Genomic DNA, 10830 nt, shown 5'->3' with positions numbered 1-10830 from the left:
TGTTTATAAGTGGAGTCATCACTATGCCTACTTGTTAATAAGAATTATGTTAGGTCCCTATACTACTAGTGTAACCCCTTATTGTTATTAGTATAACCCACTTATTATATTGTTGTACCCATGTAGTGCCCATATTGTTACTATTGTGCCCCATAGAAGCCCACTACTGTTATTATTATGCCCTTACATTATTATTGTTATGTCGGCTATGATTATGTTATAACCCCTTAGACTCCTATATATACAAAGGAGGTCTTTTCATTTGTATCATCCAAGAATTGTTCATTTATGTAATGTAAAGGAGGTTGCCCCCTCGAAGAGGCTGAATTCTAAGGCGTTGAGCTTTCTTTTCTATCTTTTCTTGAGCTGGTTTCATAACATTTGGTATCAGAGCTTTGGATTCTAGGGTTTCGCTGCTCCAAACAGGCCATCGTGGCATTGTCGCTATAAATTTTTTTCTGTGACGTTTCAGAAGTCGCAAAAAAAACCCATTTGAGAAGCATTGACGCTGAACTTTGGGTCCAAATTTTAGAAATTTTTACGCGACATTTTCGGAGATATGATCTGCGGAAGTTGGTCTTTTTGCAGACTCCTGAATTACACTCAAAACAGGTGACCTGGGGAAAATCGTCATAACTTTCTTTTTGAGCATCGGATTGAAATTTCGTAAGAAAGTACAGAAAGAGGACGGACTGTAGTTTCTGTTTATATATTTTTCAGAGTCAAAAGTGGAAACAGTGACACGTGGCACTTCATACAAGTTCGCTCTACTGAACTAGTCTATAATCAGGTCACTGCGGAAGATTGTGCATAACTCTTTCTTGGACAATCCAATTTGGATCAGACTTGTGGCATTGGAAAGAGGACACAGAGGGCTACTACAGGTCACAATTTCAGAACTTAAAGATCTGAAAGTACAGAGTTACAGTCGTTTCAAGGTAGAGCTCCTAAAATCAAGAAAAAGCAAGATGAGGAAGTTTGATGGCAAGGATCCGGTAAATTGGATACTTCAGATGGAGCAATATTTTGATATACATGGTGTACAACTGTTACAAAAGGTATGTATTGCATCTTCATATTTAGAACCAGATCAATTTTTATGGTACAAAGGGCTTTGTTCTCATAAAAAACTTGTTACGTGGTCAATTTTCACGGAGGAAACGATAGCACATTATGAGGATACAAAGAGCAACACCACAACAATTGGAAAGAGTAAAAGGGCTTTGTGACATAATGGAAAGCAAAATTATGGAAACCAGGAAGCATACCCCTCACAACTATAAAGATGGAAGTGCTGTTTCTCCCAGCCTTCCACAACCTACAAGGGTTACACCACAGCAATTGGAAGAAAAAAGAGAAAAAGGGCTTTGTTACAATTGTGATAACAAATGCACTAAAGGTCATAGGTGTGCTGAGAAGAAATTATTTTACATAGAATATGAAGAGGAGGAAGAAAAGGATCAAGAAACATCAAAAGAAGAGGATATACGTTAGGACACCACCCCAGAGAAAGAAGAAATGAATCAGACCATATCTTGTAAAGCATTGGCAAGAATTACCACTCCTCAAACTCTCAAGATAGAAGGACATATCAAGAAGAAAAAGGTGCAAGAAGTGAAAGATCACATCGAGAAAGAAGAAATGAATCCAACCATATCTTGTAATTCAATGGATGAAATTACCACTCCTCAAACTATCAAGATAGAAGGACACATCAAGAAGAAAAATGTTCAAGAAGTGAAAGATCACATCGAGCATCAAGAAATGAATCCGACCATATCTTGTAAAGGACTGGAAGAAATTACCACTCCTCAAAAGATAGAAGGACATATCAAGAAGAAAAAGGTTCAAGCAGAGAAAGATCATATCGAGCATCAACAACAAGTTCTCCAACTTTTAAAGGATAACGCCACTTCGGTGCAAAATCAAATGAAACAACAGGTAGATCAACATCGTAGTGAAAAATGTTTTGATGTAAGTGATTGGGTATTTTTACTGCTACATCTCAAGCAAGCTATTTATGAGAAGGAAATGTTGGCAATACTACATGCACTTAAAAAATGGCGACCTTACCGAATGGGAAGACGCTTCAAGGATGAGGATGTGGAAGCATTGTTTTGTGCTATTTATATTATCCAACCAAATTGGATAAACGAAGCAAAGGATGAATGGAAGAAGAACGAAGAAGTATGGCCACTTATTCAAAAGTTGCAAAAGATCCCAATTCAAGCAATATTGCCAGAAATTGAAGAGGAAGGAAAAATCATATTGGAACCTGGAGCAGTCACAGAAACAAGAACCCGACAGCTACGAAATCGATCAATTTCACAGTATCTAATCAAGTGGAAGAACTTACCTGCTGAATATTCCACATGGGAGGACAAGAATTTTATATAGAAGCATCAAGAACTACTCAAGCGTTGAGGACAACGCTTTTTGAAGGAGAGGGGCATGTTAGGTCCCTATACTACTGGTGTAACCCCTTATTGTTATTAGTATAACCCACTTATTATATTGTTGTACCCATGTAGTGCCCATATTGTTACTATTGTGCCCCATAGAAGCCCACTACTGTTATTATTATTCCCTTACATTATTATTGTTATGTCGGCTATGATTATGTTATAACCCCTTAGACTCCTATATATACAAAGGAGGTTTTTTCATTTGTATCATCCAAGAATTGTTCATTTATGTAATGTAAAGGAGGTTGCCCCCTCGAAGAGGCTGAATTCTAAGGCGTTGAGCTTTCTTTTCTATCTTTTCTTGAGCTGGTTTCATAACAAATTATCAAAAGTTGCACTAAAGTGGAGATTTCCTGGAATAGATTAGTTGTTTATATTTTGGAATTTTACAATAAATCATCCATCATTACCATTAGATAATAGAAAATCAATCACTTATCCATCCTATTTACAAATCATTGGGAAACTGGTCTCATTATATCCAGTGGGAGCCACCACACCAAACGGAAAAGCAGCTGCGTTTAAGATCTGGACCGGGTGGTTTTTCCCGATGTCGATGTAGCGATTTTCGAGGCATCAACAATGCCCTAGACAAGTCATCGCTTTGAATGCCTCCTTCCCTGAGAGTTTCTTGGCCTGAAGCCCTCCAGAAATGCCTCCTTGAGGGACCAGTGCAACCTTGGTCAGGGGTAAGTGCGCTTCAGTGCAGGTAGGCCCATGTCAGGGTGCTTTTCAGAGCACTTAGACCCACTTTGACCTGCGTTGGGCGAGATTGAACGAAATCACCATAGGGTTCTGGGAATATTCTTATCTTCTAGAGCCATCTAGAAGATTCCCACATTTATCATCTCCTATGAACTTGAAATTGGATAGGGAATGAGTTAAGTAACCTCCTATCCTCTCATCCCTTCCTCCATGGAAACTAACTCTAAGTTTGGAAGGCCATTTAATACCCTCATTTATGACCAAACCTCCTCCACTTTCCTATAAATTGAGCACTCATCTAAGTAATTAGGTACTGGACTTTGAGAATTTGTAAGGAGATACTGTTGGTGTCAGGACTGAGATTGTAAGCAAGTATTGTTATGCTACTGGAGTGTTGTTCTTTTGATGTGATGTTGGTTGAACCCAAGCTAGAAGAATGACAATGGATTGAACTTCATGGTTGTAATTATTCCTTCTACTTAATCAAGTTGTTTACACATTTTCCATATTCTTGTCTTTATGTATGATGATTATATGTGTAAATGATTTCGATTCCATTTTCTTATAGTAGATAGATATCTTTCTTTGATTGGTTTTTTTCCTCTGTTTATAATTGCAGGTACTTGTCGAGCATATTAAGTTCGAGAAGGAGCAACGGGAGCCATATAAAGGAAACATAGGGAAAGCGAAAGATAACAAGTAGTTCCCTTGTATTATTTATCTTCTATAGAAAAAGGTTAAGTGCTTTAAATCTGTTGTTCTAGGTGTAGCTACCCACTTAGGGAAATTGTATTTATCCGTAGATGAAAAATTCCACATAACAGGTAGTACGGCTAAGGGTACGGTTGATCCTCCTTAGTTAGTGCCCTGAAAGATTGGGCTGAGTACTACTGTTGGACCCTTCTGTATATTGCGATCTGTAGCACCTGACACTCCTTAAGACCATAGTTCCCTCGTCTCTTTGAAGCTCGCCCATTATCTTCTTTTCCAGATCAGATCTAGCAGTTGGGGTCTGTCACCACCGCAACAATTCGATCCATCAGTTGAGGTTCTATGGCCACAGTACCATTCAAATCTAGCAGTTGGGGTTCTGTCGCAGTCGTAGTCCAACTCACATTCAGTAGTTGCGGGTTTCGTAGGTAGATCTGACCATTTGTGCAGTGAGGCTTGTGGCTCTTATACCCTGGGGCGATTCTCACGAGGCATGGGGTAGGATTAAGTTCTCTGAAAATTGGCCACTGTAGTATTGATAAGTGGGGAGTAAAACTCCATTCGGAGTAAAACTCCATTCGGAGTAAGAAAAAAAAAATTGAGGCCTTCCTGGGACGCTTATAAGAAACTTAGCCCATAAGAATCAGGGCGACGATCTGATCGCGGTGGTACCATTACTTGTCAGCTTCAATTTCCAGGCGGTCCCAAATTTTTTCAAAGTGACAAGTGACCAGAATCTGTGTATGGTAGAAACCAGAGCTCAAGCCATGGCCAACGAGAAGATCGAGAGCCTTGAAAAACAGTTGGCTTCTTTCAGAGCTTAGCAGATGAGATGCAGAAATTCATGGACACATTCAAAAGGAGCTCGTCGGGGTTGCATTCGGAGGCACACGGTTTTAATGAAGACCTTGAAGGAGAATCTAGCCATCATATTCACCTCCATGGAAATCACCAACATTCCCGCCCTCGACCACCCAAGCTGGACATGTATAAATTTTATGGCTCTAATCCGGCAGTATGGGTAGCACAAATGAACCAATATTTCACTCTGAATGATATCCTACATGATAAAACTAAACTACGTGTGGGAGGCCTTTACTTGGACCAAGAGAGATGGCAATGGTGGCAATGGCATAATAAATGTTTTCCCGGGAAAATTACTTGGCAGGTGTTCTCAAAATCCATTTCTGACCACTTTGACTGCGAATCTAATTTTTTGGTTCATCTTACTAAGCTTCGATAGACAGGCACAGTAAAAGACTACATTGCAGCCTTTGAGACATTGGACATCCGCATAGAAGGTCTGGGAGATGAATTCTACTTGGAATGTTTTATAAGTGGTATTAAAGAAGCCATTCAAGCCCATCTCTGGATACACCACCCACCTACATGGATGGGCGCTTGCAAAAAGGCTATCAAAGTGGAACGTGCTTTAGCTGCCCAATCGCCTCGTCCAAGTTTCATAGCCAAGGGGCACCCCACCCAGGCTCAGGTCACTACCCAAACACTTAAGGTTCAAAAGGTGTCCCCAACAGAAATGGCCGAAAGAAGAAAACAAGGATTGTGCTACTACTGTGATGACAAATACTCCCCGGAGCATAAATGCAAGGAACCCAAATTCTTTCAAATTGATGCTACTGATCACAACTCATCTAAGGAAGCCCCACCCCTTGAGGGACCAGAGGAGGAAGATGAAAACACCCAGCAGGACAATGAACTCCCAGCTACACCCGAAGAACCAGTTATCTCGTTACATGCTTTGGCAGGCATTTCTGCGCCCCAAACTCTCAAAATCAGAGGTTTTATTAAACATCACCCTATAGTAGTATTGATTGATAGTGGCAGCACTCATAACTTTATCCATCAGAGAGTCGCCGAAGTTTTCATTGTTTTTTCAAGGCAATCTCTAATTTCCAGGGCAAGATTGTTGATGGGGGACAATGAAATGTGAAGGCCGCTGCAAAAATATCAAACTTTAGATGGGAGATTACCACTTAAAGACCCACATGTTTGCAATCAACATGGGTGGTTGTGACATTGTCTTGGGTGTTGAATAGCTTTGCACACTAGGCCCAATCACAATGGATTTCCAGGAGTTATATATGAATTTTAAGCAAAATGACCACATGCATACCCTCTGTGGACTCCAGGCAGGTGTTCCTTTTATCATCAACTCGCATCGAATGGAAAATTTGTTGAAAAAGGGCCATCATGGAGTTATTGCCCAATTTAATGCCATCCAGGCCATCGAGCCCACTGCTCTTCAAATTCATCTTGAGATGCAACAAGTCTTAAACTACCACCAATAGATCTTTGACAAACCTAAAGAGCTTTCAACCTCTAGATGGGAACATGATCATAGCATCACTTTGGTCCCAAAGGCACAACCGCCGAATGTGTGCCCACACAAATATCCTTTCTCCTAAAAGAATAAAATTGAAAAAATCATCAAGGAACTCTTGGAAGCTGGTGTCATTCGTCCTAGCATCAATCCTTATTCATCACCAGTGGTCATGGTGCTCAATAAATACGGGGAATGGCGCATGTGTCCAGACTTGAGGGCCCTCAACAAACTCACAGTCAAAGAAAAATTCCCTATCCCGTTGTTGATTATTTTTTGGATGAACTACATGGTGCTTAATTCTTTACTAAGGTAGATCTTCGCTCGGGCTATCACCAAATATGCATGAAAGAAGTAGACATTCCCAAGACTACTTTCTAAACTCATGAAGGCCATTATGAATTCTTAGTCATGCCATTTGGTCTCTGTAATGCCTCATCCAATTTTCAAAGCCTCATGAATCACCTGCTCAAACCATATCTTAGAAAATTTGTCCTCGTTTTCTTTGATGACATTCTCATCTACAGCCTCACCTGGGAAAAACGTCTTCAGCGTGTAGACCTGCTCTTGCAACTGCTCCGGAAGCATAAATTATTTGTCAAATTGTCCAAGTGCTCTTTTGGTATGGAAGAAGTCGAGTATTTGGGCCATATTGTGGCTCATGAAGGTGTCCGTGTGGATCCCAAAAAGGTCCAAGCAATGCAAGATTGGCCCCAACCAAAGACCTTGAAGAGTTTGAGGGGATTCTTGGGTCTTACAGGCTACTATCGCAAATTTGTCCGCAATTATGGTTGCATTGCTAGACCCCTCACTAACCTTCTCAAGAAAAATTCATTCCTCTAAACTGATGAAGCACCAAACATTTATGGCTCTCAAACAAGCCATGTGTTCCACTCCCGTATTGGCACTACCCGACTTCACCAAATATTTTGTGATTGAATGTGATGCTTCAAGTACTGGTATTGGTGTTGTCTTAATGCAGGAAGGTCGACCCTTGGCTTTCACCAGCCAACAACTAAGTGGGAAACATCTAGGACAATCTACCTATGAGAAGGAGATGATGGCCATCTTACATGCAGTAGATACCTAGCGACCATACTTATTGGGGCGGCGTTTCCAAATCCGCACAGACCATCAAAGCCTCAAATATTTTTTGGAGCAACGTCTATCCTCACCCCAACAAAATAAATGGCTGACCAAAATGTTGGGATATGATTATGAGATAATTTACAAGAAAGGGTGTGAAAATGTAGTAGTGGATGCTTTATCACGCCAATTTGAGGATGAAAGCACCCTGCTATCAATTTCTCTCCCCATACCAGATTGGATTGAAGAAGCCCGCAAGGAATGGTTTTCACATCCCTCTCTCTCCCAACTCATTAATAACTTGAGAGCAGATCCTAATTCCATAGTGGGCTACTCTTGGAAGGATGAGATTCTTCGCTACAAGGATAGAGTAGTGATATCATCGACATCCACCCTCAAAACACGCATTTTGGTAGAGTTGCACTCATCTCCCACTGCAGGCCATGCAGGCTTTCAGAAGACTTATGCTCGCACTCGTTGTTCTTTCTTTTGGACAGGCATGAAAACTAACATTTTTACTTTTGTAGCTAAATGTGATGTGTGTCAACACAACAAAGGAGAAACAGTCAAGTCCCCAAGCACCTTACAACCATTTCCCATCCCTACCTCAATCTGGACGGATGTTTTTATGGATTTCATTACTAGTCTTCCGAAGTCAGGCAACAAGTCAATCATCATGGTGGTTGTGGACAAACTTTCTAAATATGCTCATTTTTGCGCCCTACCCCACCCATTTACCCCCACTTTGGTGGCTCAAGCTTTCATGGACCGGATATTCAAACTGCATGGCATGCCCACCTCCATTGTGTTTGATCGTGACCCGACCTTCCCCAGTGACTTTTGGCAAGAAATTTTCAAGCTACAAGGATCCCAACTCCAACTAAGTACTTCCTATCATCCCCAAACTTATGGTCAAACTGAAGCAACCAACAAATGTTTGGAGACCTACCTAAGGTGCTTCACTTCAGAAAAGCAACATCAATGGGTACAGTGGTTACCTCTAGCTGAATGCTGGTATAATACTAACTATCATGCAGTGACCAAGATGACTCCATATGAAGCAGTGTATGGTCAACTCCCACCTCCACCTACTTCTTATCCCCCTCGATCCTCTAAGGTGCAAGCAGTGGATCAACTCCTACAGAACCGTACAACTATGCTAGCTTGTCTCAATGATAGTCTCCATCAAGCTCAGAATCGTATGAAGCAACAGGTAGACCAACATCGTTCAGAGCGCACATTTCAAGAAGGGGATCAAGTATTCCTGAGGCTGCAACCATACAAGCAAACATCACTCAAAGACAAGGGTTGTCAGAAATTAGCTCCAAAATTCTATAGACCTTATCAAATACTTCAGTGCATTGGAGAAGTAGCCTACAAGCTAGCCTTGCCACCAACTTCAAAAATCCATCCCGTCTTCCATGTATCATGCCTCAAGAAAGTGGTGGGGAACAATTGCAGCATTCAAACTAGTCTACCTGAATTGGATGAAGAAGGTTCACTCTGGCTCCAACCTGAATAGGTCCTCGACACGCGAGAACGACATCTGCACAGCCGCACGATCAAGGAAGTCCTCATCAAGTGGAAAGACACCTCTCTAGAAGATGCGACCTGGGAACCAACCACTATTCTTCAATAGTTTCCACAGCTTCAGCCTTGAGGACAAGGCTGCTTTTTATGGGGGAGGGCATGTTAGGGTCCAACCCTAACCCCTTTATTTATGTAATAGGGTCGAGTCATAGTTATAGTTAGTTAAAGAGTCAATAAAGCCCATATTAATAATTGTAAGTGGTTGACCCACATTTAAGAAAGGGACCACAGTTAGTTGCAAACGGGCCATGGTATTAGATAGATGGTATTGAGAGAACCATGGTACTGACCCATGGTATTGCATGTATGAATCCTATATAAAGGATAGAGACTCCCCATTGAGGAGCGTTATGTCTTATTTTGTAATTGAGCTTTGCTCTGCTGGAGGTTGCCCCCTCGAAGAGGCAAGTGAACATTGCTTTCATCTCTGAATAATAAAATACTTGTTGTTTTTCTCATATTGTTCTGTGTTCTGGGTTGTATTTCTTCATATATTTGGTATTCTGGCATCTTCTCGCAAGTCAAGAGCATAACAGTGATAGTGGGCCACTAACCCGTTGTTGCTTCTAGGTCTAGTTTATGCCTTATAGGTTTTCCCCCTCCAAGGCCTGCTAGATTTTGTGAAAACAAGTCCCTCATGAATTCAATATTATCATAGAAGAAGTTGTATCCTCTAAAGGTGAAGGATAGTGATAGGGTTACAAATCACCTTAATGCCTCCAATGCCTTGCTTGATCAGTTCAAGGCCATTGGTAATGAAGAACAGACAATGAGAGATGCATATCCCTACTTTATATTTTTCTGGATTCTTGGAAGAATCTAATAGTTGCCATCTAGAGAGCTACAAAGATAGATAAGATAGTTTATTAATGTCCAACAAATGACCACAAATAGGTCAATGACACTACTACGTAGAATAGTATCAATACCTAGTAGGAGAACACCATTCTTATATAAAATCAAAAGTAGATATAAACTCTAATAGCCATAAAAAAAGTGCTATTGGAAAAATTAAAGTGCTACACATGCTATGAAGTGCCATAAGACAAATGTCATAGAGGGATGCCTTCAAAGAAGGTACAAGGGAAAGGGAAGGAGTCTTGATGCATCTTGAACCTATTGACTGAGGACAAGAAAAGGCTATTACCCCACAAGTCATAAACCTCATTATGTGTTTCTCCTAGCATTAAGGATGAAGAGTAAAAACTCATGATGTAAGATTGTCCAAAAGAGACAGTTCAGGGTGTGCTTCACTATCTCAAGGAAGCAAGTTGTTATTGAAGTCTAGAAATGGAGGACTACTAACTAGAAGGGTGACCTTGTGCTTCACTATCTCAAGGAAGCAAGTTGTTATTGAAGTCTAGAAATGGAGGACTACTAACTAGAAGGGTGACCTTTATCCCTAGATATGGTTAAAGTACATGCCGAATGATGACCCACCTTCTTTCAACAACAATGTCGGATGGTGAAAGATGTCTAACTAGTGTAAACTGAAAATTGGAAGATCTTGGCATATCATCATGTACTAAGTAAATGTAAAGCTGGTTGACTACCCAAAAAAAGAGATTTTTTTTACTATTAGATTACGCACTTTTTGTGATTAACACTCCACACTCATATTAATGTATATAACATGTACTTGTAACTTTTTGTGATTAACACTCCACACTCATATTAATGTATTTCACATGTACTTGTAATTTCTAAATAAGACCACACATACCCTTTAACATGTAAACGACCTATAATAAAAATCAAAACATCAAAATCAAGTTATACAAAGTTAAAAACACACATAATAAAAATCAAAACGTTAAAATCAATTCATATCAAACACCATATTCCCACAAAGACCAAAACATGGTGAAAATTGATATAAACATTACCATAAAATAAAAACGTCATCACCCTAACATTACACATACCAACATC

Source organism: Pinus tabuliformis, chromosome 1_1 (genome assembly GCF_031772625.1).
Source record: "Pinus tabuliformis cultivar Carrire ecotype Pingquan chromosome 1_1, CPIR1, whole genome shotgun sequence".
Lineage (NCBI taxonomy): Eukaryota > Viridiplantae > Streptophyta > Pinopsida > Pinales > Pinaceae > Pinus > Pinus tabuliformis.
Note: the sequence above shows the minus strand (reverse complement) of the source record.